Raw genomic sequence first — 16,752 nt, forward strand, 5'->3', positions numbered from 1 at the left:
AAAAGCAATAAAATATCTGGTTTCTATTGGTAAAAAGTCGCAAGTCCTACTAACACTCTGGTTTCTTGTCTGTAGTAATAATCGAAGGACTACATGGCATATTTAAGCCTACAAATGGGAAGAAGTAACACATAGAGGAGATGTTGGGAGGTGCTGAATGAAATGCTAAATTTCAATTAATAATGACGTAATTTTTTTCCTTTCCAAATTCACTGGCACCCTGAATTCTATCTATAGACCCTGTAGGGGTCATCAGGAAAGTCAGTGAGAAAGGTGGTATAAAACTATGCTTCATGACAGCCCAGTGCCCCATCTAACCTTACTCTTTTTTTTTTCTTTTTTAATCCATCTAATCTTACTCTTTTTTTTTTTCTTTTTTAATAAAGGGGAGTAAGTAGAAAAGAATGAGTTTTATTTAAACTGCTAACGTGAGTCATTTCTAAAGAGAGAGGGACCCAAGATTTGCTTGCATGGGAGTTTCTAAAGAAAAAAGGAATTTTGGCTATAACCTTCCCCTTCCTACCCTGTCCCACCCCCCCCGCCCCCACCCCACCGCAACTGCCATCGTCAAACGATGCTAGAATGCTTCTTCTCCCTTTCAATAGAATACATTGATTTTGAGAAATAATTGTTACTTAGAATTCTAGGGGAAATGTGAATTTTTCAGTTTTCTCAGAGGGAATATTTTCAAGAACTAGCCTTTGAATGCCAGGCAAGGCAGGGAAGCTGCCGGCAGAGTTTGAATCAGTGGGAAATGATGGGGTAACCAAGCTCCCACCACTGATTTTAGATTTCGCAGAAATTTAACCACTTTCTGAGTTACAGAGGAGTTTACCAGGGCACGCCATCATTAGAGACAGCCGCTAATACACATATGGTCACTAAGAGGTGGAATGGAGGAAAACAGTAAAGTTGTTTGCCTCCATTACATCCAGACAACAAATACTAGATGATTACAATATGTACACACAAATAGAGTAAATAACTTTTAAAAATGAGAACAGAATGTGTGACATTTCTGCCATTATTTGAATTCTGGAGCAAGAAAGTTTTTGTGAACTATGAGGAACTATATAGTTCCTGTGAGCTATGCCTTCTTTCCAAATCACTTACACCACACAATATGTTACTGCCTGATAGAGTAGTAGGGCTTGGACCATAGATTGGGACTGGCCATTAAGAATAGTGGTCACTGGGGCGCCTGGGTGGCTCAGTGGGTTGGGGCCTCTGCCTTCGGCTCGGGTCGTGATCTCAAGGTCCTGGAATGGAGTCCCACATCAGGCTCTCTGCTCAGTAGGGAGCCTGCTTCCTCCTCTCTCTCTGCCTGCTTCTCCACCTACTTGTGATCTCCATCTGTCAAATAAATAAATAAAATCTTAAAAAAAAAAAAAAAAGAATAGTGGTCACTGGGGCGCCTGGGTGGCTCAGTGGGTTAAAGCCTCTGCCTTTGGCTCAGGTCATGATCCCAGAGTCCTGGAATCGAGCCCCGCATCGGGCTCTCTGCTCAGCAGGGAGCCTGCTTCCTCCTCTCTCTCTCTGCCTGCCTCTCTGCCTACTTGTGATCTCCGTCTGTCAAATTAATAAAAAAAAAAATCTTAATAAAAAAATTAAAAAAAAAGAATAGTGGTCACTTCTTGGGGCACCTGGGTGGCTTAGTTGGTTAAGCATCTGCCTTCAGCTCAGGTCGTGATCCCCATCGGGCTCCTTGCTCAGCGGGAAGCCTGCTTCTCTGCTTCTCTGCTTCAGGGGGGGTAAGATCCTGACAAATCCTTACATCTATGTGTACACACATGTATGCACACACATAGAGTCATATGTAGGTAATAATACTAGTAGCAACAGCAATAATCATAGCCGATACTTATACAGCACTTACATGTTACTGTTAACACTTTGTACACATTAATTTGTTTAATCTGCATAATGTACTTTCTAAATGGTATAATTATGTTCATAATGCAAAAGAGGAAAACTGAGGAACAGAAACATTAAGTGATTTTCCCAACTCACATAACTAGAAATGGATTGGTAGAGGTGGGATTTCAAAGTGGGCACTGCCTTCAGTCTTTCTCTCTACTCCGTAGCCTTCTTCGTGCCCATGTGTGCGCGCGCGTATGTGTGTGTGTGTGTGTGGTGTGTGTATACATATCCATACACAAAGGAGTATGTTCTTTGTGTGCATACATATCTTTATATATGTGTGTACATGTGTATATGTGTACATGCATGTATGTGTGTAGGTGCATGTGTATGTATGTGTGTATACGTGTATGTTTGTGTGCGCACACATATGTGTGTGTATATGTGTGTGTACATGTGTATGTATATGTGTATGTATGTGCTTCTACACCTATCTATAGATATAGCAGTGAGGTGGGGCTTGTTGGTACTGACTCTCTAGAGCCACATGTGCATATCTTTTCCCAACTTCATGTTCAGTGGCATCATGTGGGTGGCTTGAAATTGGCTATGGTGGGAGTATTTACAGCATGGAAATTGTCAAAGGCTATAAACCAAGACTTTACTTATTTGACCAGCATACCACTGGGTACTCATATCACATAGATATATTATAAACCACACATAAATTTAAAAATCCCCAAATATAAAACAAGGTTTAAAAATACTAAGACTGCATAATAACTTTATTTTGAACTACTTTCCCTCACACTCTGCCTAATTGATTTAAAAGATCGATTAAGAAGATTTCTTTAGGGTGCCTGGGTGGCTCAGTTGGTTAGGGAACTGCCTTCAGCTCAGGTCATGATCCTGGAGTACCGGGATCGAATCCCACATTGGGTTCCCTGCCCGGCAGGGAGTCTGCTTCTCTCGCTGACCTCTCTCCTCTCATGCTCTCTCTCTCTAATAAATAAATAAGAAAAAACAAATTTCTTTAGAAGATACTTGATATAAGGGGTCCCTGGGTGGGGATGATCCTGGGATTGAGCCCCACATCCAGCTGTCTACTCAGTGGGGGTCTGCTTCTCCATCTCCCTCTGCCCCTCCCTCCAGCTCATGTGCCCTTTCTCTGTCTCTTGTCAAATAAACAAAATCTTAAAAAAAAAAGATACTTGCTATAAAATATGAAATTAAATTTTGTTATAAGAAATAATGCCTTGATTCCGCTCTGTGGACAACACTATCTGATAGGTCCCTAGATCTGCTATGTTGTTAAAAGAAAAATACTGATTAAAAAAAAATACTGATTTTTGTGATTACTGTTGGTTTGTCAACCAGAGTCATGATAGACTCAGCAGTGAGAAAGATATACAACAATGTGTCTCTCTCTCTTTTTTTAAGATTTTATTTATTTATTTGACAGGCAGAGATCACAAGTAGGCAGAGAGGCAGGCAGTGGGTTGGGGGAGAAGCAGGCTCCCCACTGAACAGAGAACCCAATTCGGGGCTCGATTCCAGGCCCTGAGATCATGACCTGAGCCACCCAGGCGCCCTTACAATGTGTCTCTTGAGGGTTTTGATGACATGTGCCTCTGGGTTGCTGTGAATTTTAATATGAAACTCATTGCCTGGGATCTGCACAGCTTTTGTTGTTTGACTTAATACAATCCTCCGGATGTGGATCAACTTCCTTTGCTCAATATTTATTATTGTTTCATCCACAATGAAATGGGAACTATAAGCATTTGGTAAGTGGGCTGAAAGGCTTCTATATCTCACTCTCGCCTCTTAGAGTGAGTCCCATTCTGTGCAGTCATCTGATTTTATAATTCCCTGCAGTGAAAATTAAACCTAAAGAGATATTCTTGTCACCTCACGCAACATGGCAACAGTAGGCCGCTCTCCCTGTGCCCTTGCTTCCTCTTGGACAAGTATCACAGAGTGTGCGCAAGACAGGAGCTCTGGCCAGAGCCAGGAGGACAGAACAGATTCTGTCCTGATGCCCCAATCCTGTTGCAAGGGGATGGAGTCAGTAGGTAATAATGATACATGGAACTGGATCTATTCTTGTCTTAGCAAAACAAAACCTGTTAACTCTTCTAAGCCTCATCTTACCCTAATGCCTGGTGTTCTGTATTTCACAAAAATGTGTCTTGGGTGAAATGGTCATCTGAACAAGATTCTGAGCACAGTCATTACTTGTAATCCTGCTGAGAGCAATGGAGACCATATGACTTCCCTCTGGGGCTATGACTGCATCTCTTCATCTCAAAGGACAGAGCTGAACACAACTAGCTTATTATTATTATTTCAAGTTTACATAAATAAAAAAGGGTCAGTATGCATGAGTTGGAGGAAAGCAAAGCTCAAAGTAAATATATTCATGTATTTCATAAACATTCATGTGTTTCATAAATAGTCAAGAAATCAAATCAAAATAAAACAGCACAACTTGATAGAAACATTATGCTGTTTTACCCCCAAACCAGTTGAACTGAACTTTAAAAAACTTCATTTTTCTCATATACTGCCTTTGGAAGCCTAAAATTATACTGGAATTACTCAGAAGCCCTAACATGCTAATGGCCTATCTATTTATCTTTGTAGATAAAGCTATTACAAAATCATTCATGAGGCCAATTGGCTGGTGTTTTTTTCTTGCTTATTGGACTTGATGAATTGATTAAGATTGGGAAGATCTCGTTAGTAATGATGAGTACCCTGCTTGTGCCTTTTTGAGAAAACTAGAGAAGAAAAGTAAGATTAAAAGGGAAATAAAAAGCAAGCAGAAGTTACTAGAGAATATAAGGGAACTAAACAGTTTGAGGAAACAAGCTTAGTCTTAATTTTGTTCGTGCTGCAATGGGTAATATAACTGAAACTTTTTATGGGAAAAATGACCTTGAAATCTATTATTACTGTTACTATTAATTATGTTTTCTTATTCTTCTATAAAGTAGAAAATAGGGTAATAATTCATAGTATCCGCATAGATAATATAGGTGAGGAATTACCCTAAAGATTGCTTTTAAGCACTTTCAAATTGAGAGTACAATACTTTTGTTAGAACATCCATTATTTCTCTGCAAAGAGTGGGAGGAAATGTCATGGACTTGCTTATTTTATACTAGATTATTGATAATGATATAAAATATACTAGATATCTCAACACAGTATAATAATATATAGATATCTCAACACGGTACAATAATAATAATCACACAACACAATAAAATACAATAACCCAAAAAAGATATCGTTACCCACTAAAACCTAAACACCTAGGAACATTTACAGTGAAATCACTTGATACTTAACAGTATGTACTCAACACTTAAAAATCTGATTTCAGTGACATTATTATTGGATCGTTTGTATCCAGCAAATTTCACCCATCATCATGCATACTAACAATTATTCTTCAGTGGTTACCATGATGTAATTTTTTAAAAAGTATGATTATTTTGGACACCTGGGTGGCTCAGTTGGTTAAGCAACTGCCTTCAGCTCAGGACATGATCCTGGAGTCTCAGGATCTAGTCTTGCATGGGGCTCCCTGCTCAGCAGGGAGTCTGCTTCTCCCTTTGACCCCTCCCCCAATTAAAAAAGTCTTTAAAAAGAAAAATACAATTATTTAAAAAAAATTTAAGATAATTATAGTGGATGCTTCTGTGTTTAGAATCCCACACTGAAGATCTAATATAATTAGTTTTGTATATACCACTATTAGGATGTGGCAGGAACGGGAGGAGTAACCCAAGAACAAAGAAATTATATGGCTCTTTGAGAGTTCAATTTAAGTCCCTGGGCAACTGATTGGAACAGATCTGTGCAAATTATCTCAAAGAGATGTGAATCCTAGGCCAAGCAGGACTGGCCTGTTATTTGATGAAAGAGGTGGTCAGTTGTGGAAGCATTAAAAAAAGGACAGTCTCTAGGACAAATGGTCGTGGTGCTCATCCAAGTGGTCTCCTGGGAGAGAGAGTTGTAGCCAAATGCCTCTGAATATTGCAACTTCACTGGCAAGGACATTCCCAAAGTGAGCATGGACCCAGGGGACTATAGCCAATGAACTTCCAGTGTTTCCAACTCCCTTAGCATGATGTCAGTATCCCTATCGTGGGATTGATACCTGAGACTAAAACAGTCTGATTCAATTATTTATTTATTTATTTATTTATTCATTCATTCATTCAGCCTGACCCCTTTAAATGTTGAATTGTTCTAATTCTAGGCTCATCTTTCCGGAAATGTCTTTTCATTTCTTTTGCCTTTTTTTTTTTTTTTTTTTGGTCAGAGAGTGTGAGAAAGACAGAGAGCCTAGCAGGGGTAGGGGTGGGGGTAGGGGTGGGGGTGGGGGTGGGGGTGGGGGCGGTGGGTGGGGGTTGGGTAGCAGGCAGAGGGAGAAGCAGGATCCCCATTGAGCAAGGAGCTCATCTCCGGGATCATAGCCTGAGCCGAAGGCAGATGCGTAAACTACTGAGCCACCCAGGCATCCTTTTTGCTCCTTTTTTAATTGGATTGTTTTCTTACCATTGATTTTTTTAGAATTTTTTTTTTTTTTAAAGATTTTTATTTATTTATTTGACAGAGAGATCACAAGTAGACAGAGAGGCAGGCAGAGAGAGAGAGAGAGAGAGAGAAGCAGGCTCCCTGCTGAGCAGAGAGCCCAATGCGGGACTGGATCCCAGGACCCTGAGATCATGACCTGAGCTGAAGGCAGAGGCTTAACCCACTGAGCCACCCAGGCGCCCCGATTTTTTTAGAATTCTTTATGGTTCTTTACAGATGTTTGGTTTGCAGTACTTTCTGCTATTAATACATTTTGGTTTGTAACTACTTTCTCCCAGTCTGTGTCTTGTCTTTTCATCCTATTAACAGGGTCTTTTTGAGAGGTTTGCTTTTTTTCTTTTTTCTTTTTTTAATTTATTTATTTGAGAGAGAAAGAGAGCATGCGCACATGGGGCAGTGGGGAGGGGGGTGGAGGAACACAAAGAAGGAGAGAGAAGCTCCAAACAGACTCTGCACTGACCACAGGACCTGACTCAAGGCTTGATCTCATGACCCTGAGCTGAAACCAAGATTCAGTCACTTAAGCAACTGCACTACCCAGGCACTCCAATGGGTTTGCTCTTAATAGAACAGAGCAAACATTTTTAAGTTTGATGAAGTCCTATTTATCACATTTTCTCTTACTGAGTATGCTTGGAGTATCATATCTAAGAAATCTTCACTTAGACTTAGGTTCTATAGATTTTCTCCTTTGTTTTTATCTAAAAGTTTTATAGTTTGACATATTACGTTTGAATCTCTTTTTTAAAAATAGATTTTATTTATTTAATTGACACAGAGAGAGGCAGTGAGAGAGGGAACACAAGCAGGGGGAGTGGGAGAGGGAGAAGCAGGCTTCCTGCTGAGCAGGGAACCCCATGCGGGGCTTGATCCCAAGACTGGGATCAAGACCTAAGCCGAAGGCAGACACCTAATGACTGAGCCAGCCAGGCGCCCCTACATTTAAATCTGTGATCCATTTTGAGTTGATTTTTGTATAAGTTTACAGTAAAGTTCATATCTTTGACTATGGACATCCAATTGCTCTAGCATCGTTTGTTGAAAAGACTATCTTTCCTCCATTAAGTATTTTGTACTTTTGTCAAAAATCAGTTGACTATGGGGCACCTGGGTGGCTCAGTCATTTAAGTGTCTGCCTTCAGCTCAGGTCATGATCCCAGAGTCCTGCCCCACATTGGGAGTTCTGCTTTGTGGGGAGCCTGCTTCTCCCTCTGCCTCTGCCTGCCGCCCACATTGTGCTCTCTCTCTTTTTTTAAAAAATTAGTTGGCCATACTTGTGTGCATCTATTTCCCTATACTATTCCATTAATCAATGTATCTATCCCTTCACCAATATCTTGGTGTTTCGTTTAGTATAGTTTTATCATATGCAATCCATTTAAAAAAAAAAATCTCTCTGAATAATAGCTCTTTTTCTTTGAGTGCTTATATATGCCAGGCATTGCTTTAAGTGCTTCAAAAGCACAAACTTATTTAATCCTCACAGAGTCCTATGAAATGCTAATATTTAGGCCTATTTTATAGATGAGAAAAATGAGTGTAGAAAAGTTAAGTAACTTTCTTAAGAGACATATTTGAAACTCAGGCCCACTCACTAGGCACCATGTTGCACTACCTTGCTGAAGTGAACAGATTTTTATCTTTTCACAGAATTGCTTTTACTGGCGTCTGCGTTGGCATTTTGTCATCGGCCTACGTCAAGAGACATCATAAGAAACAGCTCGGTGAAAGTATTGTTGCAGTTACTGGAGGCAAGTTGATGAGGTTGTGGTTCACTGTGTCACATGATGTCCTCTTTAGGAGGACAGATGGGAAAAATGTCTCTCAGATCTCAGTACCCGGAATAGATATATTTTTCCTGAGTAAGTGGTTTGTTTTTATCTCTTGGACATGGTGAAACCGTATAAATGATTACATTTCCTACTTTGTGCTGTCCGCTAAAAAGCTCAGAACCAAATTTTCAGCCTATCTTTAGCAGTGATGTATACTAGATCTAATATTACTTCTGACTTCATCTTGTTTTTTTCTACTCTGATTTTCTCTTCTTCCTTATTTCCTCCCTCACTTTTTTCTTCAGTCTTTTTAAGAATCAAAATATAGACACACATAGTGTAAAAAAAAAAAAATACAAAGCTTTTAAAAACACTGGCAAAATAAAATGGCAGTCCCTTTGCCCACTCCTTCCCACTTATGATTTCTGCTCTACAGAGCCAACTATTGTCTTTTTTAAATTAAACTTTTTTAAACTTTTTAAACTTTGAACTTTTTTAAACTATTGTCTTTTTAAAACTTTTTGAAACAACGGGTGTTGTTTCATGGGGTGCCTGGGTGGCTCAGTGGGTTAAAGCCTCTGCCTTCAGCTCAGGTCATGATCTCAGGGTCCTGGGATCAAACCCCATATTGGGCTCTCTGCTCAGCGGGAAGCCTGCTTCCCCCTCTCTCTCTGCGTGCCTCTCTGCCTACTTGTGATCTCTGTCAAATAAATAAATAAAATCTTTAAAAAAAAAACCCAAACAAACAAACAAAACTTCAGTTTCATAATTACAGCAATCATTAATTTCTGCTGAAGCCTTCTGACAGAATTGTGAATCTCTCACTCCATCAGTTTTGTGTGTGTGTGTTTTTTCCCCCCTCGCAGACTTCTCTTCTGGAACTTTCCATCATCCAGCTTAGGTCTAAACCTAATGCTCTCTAGGCCAGCCATCCAGCTGTCATCCTAAGATTTCCCTTTTACGTCATTTTAGGAATTTCTTCTGCATCTCTCTTCTGTCGGATCCCTTGTTTACCAGATCTCATCTTCCTTTTAGTTTTACCTACTTGGTTTGGTGGAGCTCATCCTGCAATAGCTTCCTGAGAAAAAGTTCATGAAAGGTAAATATTTTTCAGACCTCACATGTCTGAAAATGCCTTTGTTTTAGCAATACCCTGGGATGAGAGTCTGGTTATGGGATTACAGGTTGGAAATTATTTTCACTTGGAATTTTAAAGGCATTGCTTCTTAGTTGTCTAGCTTCCCACCTAGCTATTGAGATGCTAACACCTTCCATGGTTTTTTCCCTCCTCTCTGGAAGGTCTTGGGATCTTCCCTTTTTCCCTAATGTTCTGAAATTTCACGTTGATATACCTTGGAACAGGGTCTCTTTTCATACACTGTGTGGAATGAACTCAACACAATGGGCTCTTTCAATCTGAAAACACATTTCCTTCGGTTTTGAGAAATTATCACTTATATTCCTTTTTGAAATGTATATTCTTATTTTTGTCATCCTACTGTTGGGTCCCCCATAATGGGTCCATGGTCAAAGGAGCGAGACTGACACAAAGCGAAGGTCAAGCAAAGCTTTATTTCGCGCCAAGCATCAAGAATCAAACAGACCGTCAAACAGACCAGTCGGGGCCGCCCCTTACAGAGAGGGCGACCTCTCTCTTCTTTACAGAATAGCTTTTAAGGGCAAAGGCCATGTGGTTGGGCCTGGCCATGCACAGGTCACCAATGAGATTGTAACACAGAGAAAGCTGGAAAGCTGCACAGTCCTGCTAGGTCACACATAAGTGACCAATTGAATTACAATTTACCCTAGTAGACATTTGAACCAGCCTAGTAACAAACTATAGAAATGATCCCTGAACCAGCCTATCACCTTAGTCAGAATTGACACCCAGAAGGCACCCAAAGGGCGGGGCCCATACTCCTTGGTAGCTAGGGAGACAGTATGCACCCCCCACTGATTGAATACCTCCACCTGGCCTGACCCACCCTTGTATTTGGGCTTTGTTACCTGGGACTGGTTTCTAAGTAAGTTCCCTGAAGGCGGGGGCATCGGGGGGGAGGGGGGGGGCAGGGTCAGGATGGAGCTGCTCTGGCTAAATAGGCCCTTACACTACCCCCTCCATTTTCTCTTTTCACTCTTTCTAGAACTCCTTTTTTTTTTTTTTAAAGATCTTATTTATTTATTTTTGTGAGAGAGAGAGAGCACAAGCAGGGGGAGCAGCAGGCAGAGGTAGAGGGAAAAGCAGGCTCCCTGCTGAGCAAGGAGCTTGATGCGAGACTCAATCCCAGGACCCTGGAATCATGACCTGAGCTGAAGGCAGACACTTAACTGACTGAGCCACCCAGGCACCCTGTTTCTAGAACTCTTGATTCAGTTGTTGGATCACATCGATGTAATAGTCTTTGAATATTTTTTATGGGAGATTTTCTTTGTCTTCTAACTCTTCTATTGAAAATTTAAATTTCTGGTCTCATATTGTTTTTTTTTTTTTTTTTTTTTTTTTTTTTTTTTTTTTATATTGTTATTTTTTAAAAAGCTCTATCTGATTCTCTGTCCCCTCCCTCTATTCCTGGTTTTGTTTTGCTTTGTTTTTAAATGGCATCTTGTCCTTGTCATTTAAATACTCCATGGATGGGGGAGCCTGGGTGGCTCAGTTGTTAAGCATCTGCCTTCAGCTCAGGTCTTGATCCCAGAGTCCTGGGATCGAGCCCTGCTTTGGGCTCCCTGCTAGGCAGGATGCCTGCTTCTCCCTCTCCCACTCCCCCTGCTTGTGTTCCTGCTTTCACTGTGTCTCTGTGTCAAATAAATAAAATCTTTTAAAAATAAGTAAATAGATAGATAGATACTCCATGGATGCTGTGTTTTCTCTCATCTAAGGATACTAACTTTAGTGTTTGAAGTTTTCCTTTATTTCCCACATTGTCCTCTCCCTCTGAACTCTTTTTGTTTGTATTTCACATTAGTGACTTCTCATGAATGGCTGCCTATTCATATTAAAGATTGAGACACTTAAATGCCCCTCTGAATGGGCAGATCCTGTTGGCTTTGGGCTTCAAAGTAGTTTCACATTTCTTTTTTGCAGGGGAGGGACCTCCAAATGTCATTACGGGAAGATCTTTTCTCTTAGGCTGGGAAGTCAGTCTGTCAGTCAGAGAAATTTTTTGCATGGGAATTTATAAACCTGCCTTCTAGCCCTCTGGGAGCTTATCAGGGGAAAGGGGCTAGAGGGTGGGGTGAGGGGAGTTCATAATTCCTTGTAGAGACTTTTATTAATCAGTGGCCCCCACCCCCAAGCCTAGAGTCTTGACCCAGCCTCTCAAGAGAATAAACTTCCCAGCCTCTTCTAGGGTGGTGGAAGGGTAGTCACTTGACTGTGCTGTTGGGAAGAAGATCTGGACATTTAACTGGTCATTGTAAAGGCTTCAAAGCATCTTTCCTTTCTACCCCACATTCCCATCTTCAGGGGCCATCTGATGCCTTCAGTTTCAGAGTATTCCAGGGTTCTGTGGTTCAATGTATCTTACTTCTTTCTGCCTTCTTTGATCTGTCCCAGTGTGAGGGAGCCTGAATCTTGATTCAGGAGAAAAACAAAAGTTGGAAGTTAAAGTCAGAGAAATGGTGCCTATAATCAGGTACAAAACAGGAGCAAGAAACAAGAAGGTTCTAAAACTGGAGGAGTAATTGTATTAAAAGTCACAGTCTTTTTCTACTTTCTCTACATACTTCTCTTTTTGAAAAGACTGTACTTTGAGATAATGGGCTGAAGAGGAGCAGTAGTTCCCTTTGCTGATGCCAACTCTGCCTTGAGGGAGAGGCAAGGCTATATATGGGAGAATGTTCCAAGGTCAGAAACCTGAAGGTTGTCGAAAGATTGAGAAGTGGGTCCAGGCTTGAGAACCAAGATTTACAATAATGTGAGGCTGGGGAGGATCCAGTTTCCCGAGGCTCTTGATTCAGAAGTGCCCAAGAGGGCTTGATGTCTTAAAGGAGCCACTGGGGAGGGGGCTGGGTTGTGGTTTCCAACCTCCCTGTCCAGTTGGCCTTGAAGACCCGCAGGTTGATAGAAATCTACTAGTGGGGACATTGCACTTTACTACACTAGATATAGTGGGCCTTTACAAAACTTGGAGGCCTTCCAATGTAAGGGCCTATTCAGCCAGAGCGGCCCCACCCCGGTTGAACTGCCATTTTGTTATAAAACTTAAATCGACCTTGCCCCCCACCAGGGGAACTTATTTAAAAGCAAGTCCAGGAAACCAGTCCCATGTAACAAAGTCCAAATACAAGGGTGGGTCAGGCCAGGTGGAGGTATTCAATCAGTGGGGGGTGCATACTGTCTCCCTAGCTACCAAGGAGTATGGGCCCTGCCCTTTGGGCACCTTTGGGGTCCCAATTCTGAACTAGGTGATAGGCTGGTTCAAATGTCTACTAGGGTAAATTGTAATTCAATTGGTCACCTAGCATGACTGTGGAGTTTCCTGTGTGTGTTACAATCTCATTGGCCACCTGTGCGTGGCCAGGCCCAACCACATGGCCTTTGCTCTATAAAAGTCTGGAAAGCAGAGGGGTCATCCTCTGTAAGGGGCGGCCCCGGCCGGTCTGTCTGACGGTCGGTCTGATTCTTGATGTTTGGCGCGAAATAAAGCTCTGCTTGACCTTCACTTTGTATCAGTCTTGCTCCTTTAATCACGGACCCATTATTGGGGTACACATTTTGGGGGGAACCTAACATATGGGGGCTCGTCCGGGATTAAATGATGAGAACTGAGCCAGCATTGGAATTTCTGGGTCTGAATCTGTCTGGTTGTGGAGCTCCAGGTATGGCCCACTGGGGTGAAGCTGGACGCAACCATGCTCCCCAGGGTGGAGTGGATGCGGGGACGCCCCATCCCTCTTCTGGTAGATCGTCTAGGGGTCCGAGACCCCCTAGGCAGTCATCTGGGTCTGTAGGGGGCCGGGTAACCCCCATCTGTAGGGGGCCGGGTAACCCCTGTCTAGGGGGCCGGGAAAACCTCCACCAGCGGGTGAGAGCTGCTGGGTCTGGTTCTGTTCTGCGGCTCATCCCGGCGAGCGTCTATAGGGGGCCAGATAACCCCTGTAGGGGCCGGGAAAACCCCCACCTGTGGTAGGCTCTGGACAAGGGCCGCTGGGTTTGCAGTTGTCTTTGTCTTGTCTTTTTGTTGTCTGTTGTGTTGTTTGTTGTGTTTGAAGGGATGGAGCAAGCAGAGAGTAAGGGGACTCTGACTTTCATCTCCCCGTTCCTCCTAATAGATGTGGGGCTTCTCCCTCACTCATTTCGTGTGTTTAGGGCTATAACTGGAGCCAACTGGGGTTAGTCTAACTCGAGACAGAGACTTTAAGGAATATTCCCAAGCAGCTGCCGAAACAAACTTTGTTTCGGGGACATTCCTTGCCCTCTCTGGCCCGACAGAGACTGCCTAGCCCCTCCCCCCTCGCTGGTGGGAAAACATGGCGTCTGCTCCTGTCTTGGAGCTGATGAGCTCTAGAACTGGGAACCCTTTCTCTGCCTTCTGGTGGCACCTTGTTCTGTTCTTCACTGTCGGGAAACAAGAAGCTTGCCCCCTGGGCCTAATACCCCCCACTCCGGATTTTCCCACCCGGGTCTCAGGTAAACATTCAAACTGGAGTGGGCCCAGGTGGAACATAAATCAGTATTTGAACTAAGTTAAGTTTGTTGAGTTAATTAGGATAAACATGTCTTTTGAGTTAACAGTAGTAAATGTGAAACTTAAGAGTTCTTACATAAAGTCAAATAAGCTCGTGTTATTTGTTAAAATCTGTGTTAAAATCTGTTGAAATCTGTTAGCAAAGAGATGACTAAAGTGATGGTTAATTGTCTCAAAGTTTTAATGGGTAATTGTTAAAGTAGCTCTCAAAGTCTTTGCTAACCTGAAACTTTAAACCAAATGGGATAAAATGCTAGAGCGCTGGTCGGTGGAACTAGGTTTGTGCTTTTGAAATCTGTTGGTAAACCTCTTTTGTGCTTAACTGAATTCTGTTCTAACAGCCCCGGGGCCACTGTCTGAGCTAGACCCATTCGTAAAGAATGGAAGGGGGGGTCCAACCTGTTTGAATCTGAAGAGTGCCTGACTCTGTGAATGTGTCTGTATGGCTCCACCGCTTCCTACGGAGTCTGAGTGGGCTGCACCCTGAGTCTCGCAGGGTGTCATATGGCATAACGGTCACCTACTCCACGGAGTAGCCTGGTCCGGGGCTTATATGGACAGACATTAGCTAAGACAATCCTAAGTTCCCGCGAGGGACGTGAGCAGGACAGCATCTGAAAGATCCCCCTCCCTTTGTCTGCGGCATCATTTACGATGGGAGGGAAACCCACAAAACTCACTATCTTAAGGAAAAAAAGAGGAAAGACACTGGTATAGAAAAGCTGGTTTTCTCTCTGTTTAAAAGGGCAAAGGTTTCTTAGGTTAGTTGATCTGTAAATGGTTTTCTCTTTGCCTGCCCAGAGTTGTAAATGAGGTCTCTTTGACTCAAGGCTTTTCCTTGATATGCTAAGTTACTCAGGGAGTACTGCTAAACCAAAGATAAACCTTGCCTTACATTTGGGTAAGCAGCCTAAAGGAAATTCATATGGGAGACATTCAGGACAAATACAGGTCTTTGTTATGTTACTGAACTGAACATATGGAACTGAAACGGGTAAGAATTTCCAGAAGTAAAAGCTGCATTCGGACTAAACCAAAATTAGTAACATGGGACTAGATGAGCTGAAGGAAGTTGTAATGTTGTGTCTCTTAATGTTTTGTCTTGTTTTAAACATGACTGGTTCTGTAATGTTTGCTCCTCTAGACTAGGAAAACTTTTTCTTAAGTTATCTATAACTTACAGAGATGTAAAAGTACTCATTTGTAAATGAATCAAGGCATTCAACTTTTCTCTCTGTCTGAACCCTCTGAAACCAAAAGGTCTTAGTAAGTATTCTTTCATGGCAATCAGTCATTTGCATAAGTTCAATAAGAATCTGTTCTCCTTGTAACAGGACAGCATTGGAAACACTGGTTATTTTGCCAAGGCTTTGACTGGGATGTCATATTTGAAAAGACTCAGATATGACCAGACAGTTTAAAGGAACTAAGGTTGACTTTATGAAACCTGAAGCTGTAAAGCCCTTTGGAACTGTTGGCCTGATTCCTTGCTTACAGAGTTCCCAGCAGCCTTACTGGGCGAGTAAAAAATGTCACTCCCTGGCAGGGACAGGACCTCAGGAAGAGTAATTCACCCAAATTGACAGGTATTGCAGGCATGCCTGATGGCAAGTACGTGGCTTGGCTTCTGGCCCGGAGAGGCTACTGAAAGTTCAACCTAGAGATTCCTTATAAGAAGTCCCAGCAAAAAAGATTCTAAAAGATCTATATGATCACACTCACTATTCTTGCTGAGCTTGTGTAAATAATTAGGCCAAGTTTGTTAAAACTGAACTTGTTTTTCAAGTGAATTAGTCCTGATTTGGCTATCTCTGGAAATGAGGCTTATTTTAGAGAGAAAAATTAGTTTTAATAACACATCTTTATGGGTGTTAAATTCTAGATTTGGTTGTCTTTAAATGTTTGTTTACCTAAGCTAGATAACTTGAGGTAAACTTCAGAGAAGTTGCATGATAGCTCATTTAGATGATCTTGCTTTTGACAATCAGTCAGCCCCAGAGATAAGGAGGAAACTTCAGAAAATTGAAGGATTTGAAAGGAAGAGTCTGAGTCAGTGGGAATAGTGGAAATAGCCGCGGAGGACTATGGGTCATGCTTGCGGGGACGAGAGCGCTCTTACAGACTCTGCAGGGAAAGGGTATCAGGTGTCAGCAACGTAAGAACAGCTTTGTCAGAGCCACACCACTTACTTAGGCTTTAATCTCCAAGAGGGAGTTTCTTGGGACTGTGGGCTACTGCAGGCTGTGGATACCACTGTTCACGGAGATGGTGCGACCTCTCTACGAACTGACTAAAGGAGTTTTGACTCAGACTCTGGGGCCTTGGCAAAGACCAGTAGCCTATCTTAGCAAGAAACTAGATCCAGTAGCGGCTGGGTTCCCCCCCTTGCCTCCACATAATTGCTGCCCCGGCCCTCCTGGTCAAGGATGCAAGTAAATTGACTTTGGTCAAAATCTCATCTTGACCACCACCCACGCTATCGAGGGCCTTCTTCGGACTCCACCAGATCAGTGGACGACAAACGCCCGAGTGACGGGGTATCAGGCCCTCCTCCTCAACGAACCAAAAGTGACCTTCCAGCCTCAGGCAGTGCTAAACCCAGCCATGTTGCTACCAGATGTGCTGGCTGACCACCCACGAGACTGTGGGGAGGTCCTAATCCAGGTCACAGGAATAAGGCTGGACCTCAGAGACACTCCCCTCCCGGATGCAGAGGTAACTCTGTTCACAGACGGGAGTAGCTACATGGTCCATGGGAAGAGGTATGTGGGGGCTGCAGTGGTTTCTCCTGAGCAGGAACTCTGGATGACAGCCCTGCCACA

The sequence above is a fragment of the Lontra canadensis genome, unplaced genomic scaffold (genome assembly GCF_010015895.1).
Source record: "Lontra canadensis isolate GAN:19392208 unplaced genomic scaffold, GSC_riverotter_1.0 scaffold7, whole genome shotgun sequence".
Taxonomy (NCBI): domain Eukaryota; kingdom Metazoa; phylum Chordata; class Mammalia; order Carnivora; family Mustelidae; genus Lontra; species Lontra canadensis.